This window comes from Anser cygnoides, chromosome 2, assembly GCF_040182565.1.
Source record: "Anser cygnoides isolate HZ-2024a breed goose chromosome 2, Taihu_goose_T2T_genome, whole genome shotgun sequence".
Lineage (NCBI taxonomy): Eukaryota > Metazoa > Chordata > Aves > Anseriformes > Anatidae > Anser > Anser cygnoides.
In genome coordinates, this window is record NC_089874.1 from 61821271 (window position 1) to 61834827 (window position 13557).

General features: G+C 37.7%; 1 protein-coding gene across 3 annotated transcripts in view; it reads left to right on the plus strand.

Annotated features, from left to right (window-relative positions):
• The window catches only part of VPS41 (VPS41 subunit of HOPS complex), a 112959-nt gene that overhangs the window by 28359 nt on the left and 71043 nt on the right, over positions 1-13557 (plus strand). The gene's annotated exons all lie outside the window — the stretch shown is intronic.

Sequence of the window (13557 nt, forward strand, 5' to 3'; positions counted from 1 at the left end):
TTTAAATCTTTATTCTTTTTCCCTTTCTGGTATTGTCACAAAATCTGGTAACCAAGCATCAGTTTTTCATAGCAATGTCAGCCCTTGTCAGAATATCCATCGCAAGACATTGGCATGTTTGCAGAGGGAACGTATGTTCTAAAGCTGACACAGCTAGCTGCATGGGAGGGGTGAAAGGTTTTGTTTATATTTTTGAAAAATCTAATTACACAATTGTTGTGCAAGGGGAAAAAAGTCTCAGCCAAAACCCAATCTCCTAGGCACAACCTTTGGAGAAAATTTTATAGATAACAACAGTCAGATTAACAGTGACCTTCCTGGGTATTAATAAAAGTCAAGCTAATGATGTTCTTCTATTTCTTTTAGCTTTTTATGTTCCTTGGCACTACAAAGGAGATGCTGACTGCATTTCAAAAGAGGAAAGGCTTTTGGTGTCTGCCTTCTAGTACCAATTAGATTACATGTATGCTACTTGCTAAAGATGCAGTTTCTTTCTCTTTAGAGTAATCTGTTTGGGAAAGACCAGAGTAAAGCATATACAAATTCTTTGCTTCTATTGCTGAAGTAAATGACTTGACTCAAAGACTTGCTCAAATGAAGTGGAGATTTTCTCTGGAGACAGGCATTAAATGTCTTAGACGTGTATTCATTCCTCTCTAGGTCAGGCACTTGGAAGAGTTCATCTGTAGTGCTGTCATCTTTCTTTTAGGTGCATGACCAAGGCCTTCTTCTCCCGCACTGGTTCCTAAAGGTGAAATCCTCATCTTTCTGTGTAAAGATGTAGGGCATTGCCTAGGCGTACAGCAAGTCATAAGGGATCGTAGTTTCTATTAAAAATTGTAAAACAAAATCCCCATCCTCTTTACACCATTCACTCCAATCTGCTATTCTTTCCTTTGCTTTTCTTTATTATTAAAGTCCTACCAGTGGCTGCTGGGAGGGTCGTTTCTTATGATGACGTTAAGGTTAGGCCATATGAACCACTTTCTACTCTATAGCTTTTATGTTTTTACATGTTTTCCAGTCTTTTCCTGGCTTCAAGCTAAAGATTTTTGTGCTGCGCCTTCTTATAGAGATGGCAATGATTTCTTTTTTTAACTATATTTTTTGATTAAAAGCTGCTTTTTAAGATGAAGAATGGGAAGAAAATATTTATTTCTGTCTCTTCTTAGTATGTCTTTTTTTTGTAATGGTACAAGTCCTCTGTGCAACAGATAAATTATAACATGGATCAGGTAGAAAGGGTGCATTATTTTTTTTTAATTTGAAGAAAATTTATTTTGATCAAGAAGCACTTGGCTTTTAAAGAAAATCTTTTATTTGGATCTACTGGATGTTGTTGAACAGAACAGTCTGTCTATGCATTAGAGCATTGCTGTGTGTTGAATCGCAAAGAAAACCTACATTTTTCTTGAAAAGAAGCAAGCTACTTCTTGAACTCCTATAGATGCAAAACATTCTCTTGTAAATTCTCTGTGACAAAGAGTATTTTCTCTGGTTACATATTCTCTGGTTCTTCATTGAGTCCGGAATGAGCAAGTTCCCTCTGAGAAGTGCTTCTGCTGCTGAATAGCTGGTGTGATTCTACCTTGAAGAAGCAAATAGGAGAAGGATTTGAAGTTCTAAATAGGAGAAAGATTTCCAGAGAATTTCTGGAAATCAGTAGCATTTAAAAATTGTTCCAAGTAACTAAAATAGTCTCTTCTTAGAGAGTAGGCAACATCTTGAATTATTTGTGGTGAACAGTATTCCTTGGGAGTGAATTTTACAAGTTTTGCATTTTGAAAGATTCCATTTAGCAGATGTATTCTGTCCTATGGGATGGCAGAAATAGTAAGGTAGTAATGTGAAGCCTTCCATCTAGAAGAAATCAGTTACGTAATTCAAGGAATTGCTCTGCATTTGAGCCTTACTCAGTTTGTGCTTTTTTTTAAGCCAAGGTAAAAACAAAAATTACTTTTCTATACATCTCAGTCTGTTAAATGTGTAAATAGGGAAAACAAACCTTACAGGTGAAACTTTAAGTCACTAGATTCCAAATACTGTCAGTATGTGAAATAAACCAGAATTAAGAGAGGGATTTTTTTTTTATGGGTGATATTAAGTGTTCCTTTTAACAGTGGTGTAGATATGTTTCATGTTTGAGTTTTGGTGATTTTGCTTTGGCCATAGTTAAGTAAAACTGTACCATAGAGAGGGAGACATAAGGATGTTCCCCTTCCATCCCCCAAAAAAGTTATATAGATGTAGAAAATATTACTTCTGTTTTAGTCTTCTCGATTTTCCATTTCTCTCTATTAATCTCAAATAACCATGTTCATGGGCTTGGAAGTTGAACAAATATGAATTTTGTTTTTATGAGAAGTCAGTTGTGTTTTATATTGGCTCACATTTGGATTTGATCCAAATTGTGACACAGAAATAGAGACTGATCTCAGAGGATTTACAGCATAATTACTTTATCATGTCTTCAGTTCCTGTGAACTTTGAGAGAGAAAACTGACAGGTATGTTGCAGAATCTTTAAGATGGTCAATTTCTGGATGATGACCTTCCTGTTGAAGTCTGAATTAATTAAAAACAAAAACAAAAACACATCCTGCAAGAAACACTAAAATGTAAAGCCTGGCAGCCATGTAAGTTCTGCTACCTTAATACTCTGGTTATTTTTTGAAGAAATCTTTTAGAACTTCATCCTGTAGTGTCCTTAGAATACCCACATTGTTTTGATGCTGAATTACAAATACTGTTTCTAGTGTTGCAAAGATTTATTTGTGTGCTCTATTTTGACCCATAAAATTCACTGAGGCTTCTGTGAAACTAACCTCAATGGCTAAGAAGTCTTCAGAACAGTCTTTCTTTCATCCTGCTCTTAAAATACCTGATGCTGGGTCCGTACCAGGTGGACTACTAGTCTTTTCAGGTTTGCAACTCCTCTTACCAACAACAGTGAAAGTGTTTGTTTTGAAACCGTTTGGGAGATTTTTGGTTTGGGGAGAATTATGAGACAGGAATTTGTGGGGGTTGCCTTGGGTGGTGCTGGTATCTCAATGGCCACACTTGTGATCCTTGCACGATCTTCTTTCCTCCTTGCTTAGTGTGTTTTTAGCTCTCACCAGTGTAGCTGTCTTTGACAATGTCAGCCGCCTAAGATTAACTGATATGCATCCTCAAATAACGTATGTTTGACAAACTGGTGTTCTGTTGTATTAGGGTTCAGTGCATTGAGTGAGATGAAATGTGTCAAATGCACTGAAAATTATTACTAAAAGGCAACAAGAAAGGGGGGGGGGGGGGGAAAGCCTGCTAATGCCACTGACAAAGGATGATGCAGGACTGATTCACAGCATGTTAATTCCAAATGCCTCTCCATCTTTCTTTTCCTCTTAGACTGTCTACAATTTATTAATATAATTATTGCTTCAACTGACATGTTGTGGATTAAAGACTTGTAGGTATGAAGAAAGCCATACAAACATGTTTAGTTAAGTAACAAATCAAAAACCTTCTAAAGGGCAAGAAAACCTGTCCCCGTTCTAGTCTTCTAATAAACATCAAACTTAAAGCGAAAACAGTAAGAAGTCTTGGCTGGTGCCAGTGATACTCTGTATGGAGTGGAAACACAGCCTATTTTACGAGTAGGGGAGGATTTAAATGTTTAATGCATCAGAGGTGCTTCAAAGATGATGCATGAGCCTAGAAAACAAATGTAAATAGCATTTTAAAGCTTCTATTAATGCAAAGAAGTTGAAGTAGTCTTTGCATGCAACATTCGTGAGCTGTTCAAGAGTGCTGGAATTTCAGAAAGAGAGAATGAAACAATTAAGTAGAGGCCCATTTTTTGCAGATTTTTTTTCCTGAACTCAATTTTTTTTTCTAATTGTTTCCCATTGTGTAGTACTAATTATTTCTTTGTTGTTTTAATCAGAGTGTCAGAAATTCAAAATCACCAGGTCCTCTCTGCTACCTTGAAAATTCAAAGAGGAGTTCCTTCAGCTGTAATATTATTGTCCTTAGACTTTAGAAAGTTACAGCACTTGAAGCTTCTGGAGCAAGAGCGTTGCTTGCTTAAAGATGAATCAATGGCCTGTTGGTGTTGCTGATACCTCAGAAAGTTGCAAACAGATGTCAGAGGTTTCTGTTGGCTTGACAGGCTTTTGAAAGAGTTTAATTGCTAACAAGAAAACCATATTTCCTAATGAAGAAGCAGCAGTTGCCGAGCACTGAATGCTGTTGCTGGAATTGATGCAAAATCCACTAACTGTTGAGAGAGATAATGCAGCATCTTTCAATGGGGGAGGTAACTTTTAGCATTTGATTGTATAATGAAGAAGTTGTTTTGAATGGAACTTTACATGAGAGTTTAAGACTAAGATGATATAAATGTCACTTATTTTGACAGGCTACTTAAAATTCCCTGTTTATTACTTTAACTACATCATTTTAGTTGTCACTGTCAGACTATGAAAAAAGACTTAGTCGGGAAATGAAACGAAGCAATGGAATTTAGAGTAAAGATCTGGGTAGCTCTGTGTTAGTATTTGCAGCATGTCAGTGTGCCTGTTAAATTTGAAGCTGAAATCCTGCTATTTGTTTAAAAAAAAAAAAAAAAAAGGCATGCTGCTATAAATGTGGGCTCCAATAAAATGAAGTAAAAAATTCATGTTCTGATAGCAAAGTGTGTCTATGCAGGGAAGCGTCCTTCCCCTCTGTGGGACCTACCAGCCAAGTTGGTGGTGCGGTCCCATGGCTTCAGTGCTTTGAGTTTAACCCCTAGCTCAGCCCAGTGGGAAAACTGGAGAAAAGTGACATTCTTCAGAGTTTTGCTTTTAAGACTTGGATGTCTACACCCAATATAATAGCCTTCCTTCTGTTTCTGTCTACCTGTCTTTTCATTTTAGCTGTAGATTATTTGGGAGTTCAGAGCTTTCTACAGTAGTTGTGGGAGTCCAGAGGTTTTCTTTATAGTAGTTGTGGGAGTAACTTGCATGGCCTTTGGGTCTGTAATTTTGGATCTTATAAAGGGTTGGAAAGTGTGTATCATAATGTTTTCCTGTTATTGTGCCTACAAACCACTCCAGGTTGTTTGTAATCTGGAGTGTTTTCAATGGGAACTATGATGCTACTGAATATTAGGACCCTTCCTTAGCAGGAGTCATAGTGTACCTGCACGTCTGTCATTTGATGAGAAGTGAGTTATTTTGACTGGGTAAAGTTGTGGTATCAGAGCTGTTATTTTCTAGGTCTATAAAAGTTTCTTGTATGACAAATCACAGAACATCTGGAGTTGGAAGGGACCCACAAAGATCATTGACTCCAAATCCTGGCTCCCCACAGGACTACATAAAATCAAAACATATGCCTCAGAGCATTGTCCAAATGCTTCTTGAACTCCAGCAGGCTCAGTGCTGTGACCAGTTCCCTGGGGAGTCTGTTCCAGTGCCCAACCACCTTCTTCTGTGAAGAACCTTTTCCAGATATCCAGCCTGACCCTCCCCTGTCCCAGCCCCATGCCGTTCCCTTGGGTCCTGTCGCTGTCCCCAGAGAGCAGAGCTCAGCGCCTGCCCCTCCGCTCCCCTCATGAGGGAGCTGCAGGCCGCCATGAGGCCTCCCCTCAGCCTGCTCTGCTCTGGGCTTAACAAACCAAGGGACCTCAGCTGCTTCTCATGTGTCTTGCCCTCTAGACCCTTCACCATCGTTGTTGCCCTTCTTCAGACTCTCTCTATTAGTTTTATGTCCTTCTTATATTGTGGCACCAAAAACCGCATGCAGTGCTCAAGGTGAGGTTGCACCAGCTCAGAGTGGGACGTTCACTTCCCTCAACAAGGTTGAAACAAAAAATGTCTTGTAGAAGTTTTGCACATCACCTTTTATCCACTGTATCCCTCTTACCTTGAGTGGAGTGTTGGTTGAATTTTTACTTGAATAAATAGATCAGATTGATGTGGAAATTATTTGTTATTACTAGATATATTGCTTGATGTCTGGGTGAAATATTGAATATTTCAGTTGTGTCATGTACAGTTAATTTTTATAAGCTCAAAACTGAAGGAAAGATGGCTATTGCCTTCAATTATTCTTTCAAGCTTGTAACTTGTAATAGCCGTAGCTTAATGCAGAGTAATGTAAAAAGTTTAATTGGGAGTATAGGTTCAGCTACAGAAGATCTTGCGTGGTCCAGACACTTGTTTTTTAAATGAGGTTAGCTTGTACAAGTCAAACATAGGCTTGTGTAGTCACAAACGGTAATCTCTCTGCTGTACATTTAATTTCTATTAAAACTATAAAGCTTGTGTACTTTATCAGCTGTTTCTGGGACTGCAGTCATTTCTTTCCTTCTTTGACTTTTCACTAGCAGCTACGTTGTCCATATACCTTCTTTTGAGAAGGATGTCAACCCCATCCTTAGGCCGAATGTCTTTCTATAACTTCATTACTCTCAAAATGCATGTTGTTTTTTCTGTTTTGTTTGTTTTTGTTTTTTTTCTTGACATAGAAGCATAGGAAGAAGTTTCCATTTTGTTCTTTAATATCCATCACTCTTCTTCGGAGTGGATGTTTTGTTGTCTGTCAGTCATATGTCATGACCAACTCTTAAGGTACTATGTTCAGGTACCTTAGAAGCCCTCCTCAATGTCACTGATTTCAGAATGAGTTTGTTAATGTCGCTCTTTAATGAGGTAAAGGGCTGTTACTGAATACTGTTTTGTCACAGTCACCTAGAGATAGCAAACAAGTCAGTTTCTGTTGATTTAGTAGCATTCTATCCCGCTCTGTGGGCTTTCTCAAATAAATCTTTAATATCTGGAAAATTGTAGGGGAAGATATCTCATTATGGGAGAATGCTAGACATTTAGAACATTAATTCTACAGCCTTTAATGTAGCCTGTTGGTCAACCAAAGGGCAAAGTTTTCAATGTATTTTTGTTTTTTTTTGTCAGACCTTGCAGGAACTCTGAATCTATTTTTGTGAAAGATCAAATAGAAGACCTACTATAATTCTGCTAAGTGTGTTTACATGTGGCATTTTCAAACAAAATTACTTGTGACATTATGCAGAAACATTAAAAAAAAGTTCTTTTTGTTTGGTTGTTTTTTTATTTTTTTTCCTGAACTCTTTCACCATCCTGGTTTGGTAACATTTGTTGCTTGAATGTATACTGCATCTTGTATCTTGTGATTATTTAGAAAATTCATTTTCTTTGCAACTATTACTGGCTTTTTTTGTTTTAAATTTCCCTACACACCACAATTTGACAATTAAGCAACGAAGTTTATTTGCTTTTAAGAATAACACAGAAGCATAGCTTCTAATTTGAAGGACATAACCATGCACATAACCGTTAAAGAAACAACCATACACAGTATTATTTTTTCATATCAGATGTAAGCAGAGTATTATTTTACTAGAGCGTAATTGGCACCTAAAAGAAACCCTCAGAGGAGTGCCAGTATATCTCAAACAAGTGTTAATACAGAGTATTTATACTTTTCTGTGCCTTCCAGTGGCTTTGTTCCTGGCAAGACTAGGTTGTTCTCTCTCTCCGAAGAAACCTCAGATTCTCAGCCATTGGGGATGTCTGTGCCCTACTAGGAACTTGGTCAAGTTTGACCAGGTGATTTTTACCAGCCAAAGGCATATGTTCAGTGCTTTGTCTATTCCTTTTTCCAGTCATCTCAAAAGCATATTGTGCCACACCTGTCTCATACCCTCCCCAAGTCCTCTTTGTTGATATGCTGCTGGACTACTGGGCCAAATTGCTCTAGAGTTTTTATTATCAGCAATGAAACAGCTAGTTTCAGGTAACACAGATGTGTCTTCTAAATCCTTACAACCTTTAAAAACATAGGAAGGATATGGAAAGGTTTGCCTTCGAAGAAGCTGGTATACTGCTGATTCCTAGAGCTGTTTTCCTTTTGTTAAATGGCGTATTATACCTGAATGATATTTTTGTGTACACCGAAGGCAGGCACTTGCGTGCACATATAAAAAATAATAGCAGTTTGCTTGTCAGAATTATTCAGAGTTCTGGCATTAATAAAATATTATTTGCATTAGAAAATGTTTTCATAGTTAGAAAGTCCAAAGCAACTGAGTTCTGGAGGACGATGTTTTTTATATAAGTTGACATTAATGATAGAGCTGCAGCCCTTTGTTTCTGTTAACAGTAAAAATGCAACACTACTTAAAACATAGAATGACATAACAGGGGCATAATATGATGAACAAAATATGAAGGCAAAACTAAGCCTTTTTTCCCATAGGGGGTAAGATATTGTTGATAATGAACTTTGTAAATCTAATGAAGACTCACATCTAAAGGATGAGACCAACTTGCTTTAACAGACATGACGGTGTGTAGTAGTTTTTGTTGCACTCCTGATGGAATGCTACATATGGACAGTCCAGATTTCACTGGTCTTGGGTGTTAATACCCTCATATTGCTTGTTGACAAAAGTAGCTACTTAAAAGCTGATCATCTCTATTGTGACGCTGCTGAGGGAGCTGGTTCCACTCACAGTCCTGTGGCCCAGAGAAATAAGTAAAAGATTAAGAGATTTTAGAAATCTGCTGGTTTTGTGTTTAGCATTGCAACCCTGACTCAGAACAGAAATCTGTAATTGCTACAGGCCTTGGCAGTTCTTGAAGATAGGAGCTTTGAAATGTGAGCAGGATAAAGATGGAAGAATGAATGAATCTGCTTGTGTTTTTGGACCTACATTAAATAAAGCTTATTATAAGCAAAGATGTCTACACTTGCTGGTATTGAAATAGAGCCTCTTTATATGCAAATGCCATGTGGAAGTTGCACAGGATCAATTCATCTTCACATTTAGCTTTCCCTATCTTACTGCCACAGTAAGAATACTGCATATGATTTGCCACTTATAGTAAGTTACAGGGCACTTCAAGATTAATAGTTTCTACTTGTGTGAGTACTCTCCTCCCTCTCCGCCCATCTTTTTGATTTACAGAATTTTTTAGGATCCTTTCAAGAATCCAAAACCCAAAATTGATCATTTTTGAGGATCTCTCTGCCAGGTTTGTGAGACTTGCTCAAATGACACAACTGCAAATAAACGAAGTTTCTGAGTTGGTGTCCGAAGAGAATAGAATGCTTTCAGTAATCGAGAAATGTATTTATTCTTGCAGACAGCTCTATACAAGTGTTGATAACGGGATGTTATCAACATGGAAAAATGTCACTTCAGTTTTAGCTATTGGCTGAACTTCAGCATTGATCACCCAGTGTAATATTCAACAGTGCCAAGGATGTGACTAGCTATGTCTTTTTTTCAGCCAGGAAAGGGAGTTCTTCCTTCATAATATTTGTGTTCTGTGATTGAATCAGTGGGAGATCTTTTGACTGGTTTCAGTAGGTACTGGACTGGGATCATCATCTATAGTAGGATGGTTGGCAGGCTAAAATAACTGGAAAAAAAATACTTACTACAGTTTTTCATTGCAGGAGCTGATAGAAGGATGAAAACTATGTGGTTGTGGCGAGGATAATAGCTTTGTAATGGGCATATGGAAAAGCAGGGATGCTGGGTGCCCTGTGGTCGTGTCCTCTGTTCTGTGTTATGTCAGGGAGGGGGATTGTCATGGTTGTGGTGAAAACCTTCCTGGAAGTGATGCTGGCAAAACAATGAATGACCCCTGAAAAGGACAGTAAAGAGCCTCATTGCTTCTTTAAAAGTTGTTTGGTCAAAGCACCAATAAAATAATCTCTAAAGCAAACCTGTCCTGACAAGAACATGCACTGTATGACCTGGTTGGCCTCTCTCATCAGTCACTTCTTTCAACTGTGGTTTATCAAGAAATGGAGAAAAATCTCAAACTTCCCACTTCTAAAATTCTACAAAATCCTGTTAAGTGCGTTAATGACAGTGCTGGTGTTTTTCTATTAAAAACAGCCTATGAAAGTGCCCCACTAAGTTTGATCCTCAGAGATTTATATACATTTTTTAGTATTGTTCTCCAAAGCCCAATTTATAACGCAGTAGCCTGTGTGGAAACTGATGTTCCGTGATGAGTTCTCCAAGTTCGCAGTGCTTGGGGAGCCATTCTGAAAAGAAAGCAGTTAGAGAAATCAGTGAGGTGAGCCTCCAGGTGGCATGGAATAGTCTTCTCCCACCATGCGCTGCATTGTCTGAGGCACGTATACGTAGTTATCGCCTGCAGCCCTTACTTGGCTCCCCAACATCAGCTCTTACTTCAGCCCTCCCCATAAGTGTGTGCTGGGGAATATTGTTCCATATTCTCAGATGCTTTAATACAGAGATAGCAACAGTGAAGTAGAGGCAGGCTTAGGACATTTCATCTTTGAGGCCTTGCAGTTACACAGTGGTTGTGAAGGGGACCTGGGGAGAGGAGGAAAAGGGAGTAATTTGTTTGCCATGGCGCAAAGCTCCCAGAAGGACACAGCTTTACACGCCAGTGTTTTAAGAGAAATGAGATTCTGTTTTGTATCTGTCAGGAATTAGCTAACGGTTAAATGTGGCTAGGAGGAGGTATAGGCTTTCAGTATAGATTTGTTTTCAGTCATAGCTTGGTCATTCCTAGACGAGCATTCTGATTATGTAGCAACTACTACAGGTTTAGGGAGATCCATTGTTAATTTTTCTCTTTGGATGTATTTTTGCTTAGTCCCTGTAGTTGACAAACAAGATTAAGGGATTCACTGATGTGGAAAATATTGAAATCACTGTAGGCTTTTTGGTCTTTCTCACTTTCTTAGACCGTATATTAGAGATTCCTTGTCCTCATATTCCCTTACATTCTGACAAGCTTTTGAGATCTTTCTTTTTTGTAGGCAAGGTTTGCCTTCCCGCAGACAAAATAAAAGTTAATGTTGTTATTGTTCTGTGTCCCAGACCTTGTCACTCTCCCCAGCCTTCCCCCCTCCCTTTTCGTCTAACCAATATAATCTCCCATTTTTCATTTGGAGAATGACAGATTCAAGAGTGTTATAGGAAAAGCACTGGAGCAGGAATCCTCACGTATCAGAATACTACCAGTATTGCTGAACAAAACCTCTTTGGTGTGGATATTAGTACATTTTCAGCAAATGAAAATTCATATTGTAAAGTCAGAATATGCTATTTCTATTGGAGACAGTGGCAAACAGCTTGTTCTGTAACTTTTAAAGCTGACTTTTCAATTTAAACCCTTGTTTTGCTACATGTTTCTCAGATGTGCATGTATGCATAGGTGTATACGTACTTATACCATGTTGTATATAAACCATGAAATAGCATCAAAATTTGCTTTTCTGGATTCCTTTTCACTCTATTGTGTTAGTAAGACTCAACAAATATGCAAACTATGAATAAGTCAGTACAGCACCATAATATTTTTTAAATATTGACAGTGTCTTCAACTGTTTGCTATATTTCCTGTCACCTCCTCTCACTTCCCAAAATGAAAAGACCTTAAAAAGTAGAAGTTCTTTTTTGGCCAGTTAGTTAAATTAGACTTTCTTCTAGGTGGGCTGAGGTTATCATTTCGAATTGGAAAGACACCCTTGGAGAAAGAACATTCAGTACTTGCCGAGTTCTTTTTTTTCCAGTAGTCTTAACAACAGTGTTTTTCGTAATTCAGTGGTGTATAGAACATCTAATATATGGATGTAAAAGCTGAAGCGTTGAGGCTTTATTTAGAGCAAGTTCCTCATCCTGCTAGTGCAAGGCTTATATATAGAGAGCATCTTTGCTTAAATATGACAATAGCTAAGGCAGTTTGTTTACAAATCAGCATTTGACACCAGACCTCCATGGTAGAAGTAATCGCTTCCATTGGAAAGAGGTATTTCCACCATTTTAATGGTGAAAACAGTACAAACAGAAAGATAGTAGTTCATATTCCCATGGATTAACTTTTTAAAAAGTGAGATTGTATTGCTGAACACTGGAGTTTTACGTGTTTATGTGAATGTTGTGCAGATGGAAACACATGAATAAGTGTAAAACGGGAACTTTTAGGAGACAGATTTGTTTAATTTTTTTATTACAGTTTAAACTCTAGTTTATACAGTTTTCCTGTAGTATGAAGAGCAGCTACAGAATGGTTAGGTAGATAACAACATAACGCAGCAAAAAAGACTTAGGGATGATTTTCTCCTGTGGGTAAGTATATATGCATGCATGTGCGTAGGTGGATAATTAAGAATCTTTGGGTTAATTTAGGGAAAGTTCTTGAAAATACTTCTTAAAGAGTGGATGAAAATGCTGCATAAATGGCTTGTATTAGCATTGGGAACCTCTTGAAGTAGAACGAGCTTTGCAGCAAGTATGATCGAACACTGCTTTGCTTTTCACACTCTCAATGTGTTTGTTGCTTGCCTGCTAACCATGGCTAAAAGGCATGAAGTCACAGGCAACTATTAAAATGTTTAGATTCCTAGCTTGTAAATATTGCATTTCTCACAGAATTGGAGTGAAATCCAGTCTTATGTTTCTTGTTCATCCAGTTCATATCCATTGGGATGCAGCATTTGTGAAAGAATCAATTATCCATTTGTTAGTCAGAGGAGCTTTACAAATTATACATTAGCAGATTGATTTCCCAGGTTCACCGTTGGGGGACTGATAGTATAAGGTGGGTTGATGATGAGTGTCAGGGGAGAAGGAGTTGCCACAAAGAACACAATTAAAAGAAGCTTTCTGAGTGGCCGTGAATTTAGTCCTAATTGAAGAGCTGACATAATCCATACTAAGTGCGTTTATTTCAAGCATTTTTACATTAGGTAATTGATTAGCGCATGAGGTACATTTGTTGGTAGATGCTCGATTTTCCTTTCCTTTAAATTTAGAGTTTTCCAAAAGCCTGTATTTAGATCTGTTTGAGCAAGATCCCTGCTAGCTCTTTTTCCTTCTCCCTAAACTTTTCTTTCTTCCATTAAGGTAACATTTTTTTGTTCTGTAGTGTCAGCTTGACATTATTGATTTTGAACAGTCAAACTTACTTATGTTGTCGAGAATTCCAAACATGTCTCCATCAGAAAGAAAACTGCAGCTAATGGAAATTCAGCTGAAGACATTTCTTCCTCCTTTGCCAGAACTTCCACACTTATGAAATTCAGAAGCTGTTCTCAGGTTAATCAGTTCAGTGTATCTCCCTTCCTAACTAGCAGGATCCTCCTTATTGCCAGACTGGAATCATGTCGATTTATAGATACTGTGTGTTACTACTACTTATTCAGTCCTGTAAGTATCCTTGTGACTAAAAAGAAGTTGCTGGTGTTTTTTTTGGTTTGCTTGTGCTTTTTTCTTTTTTTTCCTTTTTTTCTTTCCCTTGGTTGGCCTAAAGCTAGTGGTCCTGATTAGATTAAAAAAAAATATTACCCAAAGTAGTGCTAATTAAATAATTGTTAGCAACTCAGAATTTTATACACAGGTGCCCAGGTTTTTATGGCATAGGATTTGAGATTAGTTCATATTTATTATTGAGTAATACGTGAGTAGGATTTTCTTAAGTTTTGGATTAACACTTTGACCTTACTGTTGTAATTCTTAGTTTTGTTTTGTTTATTTTATTTATTTTTAATATGATGC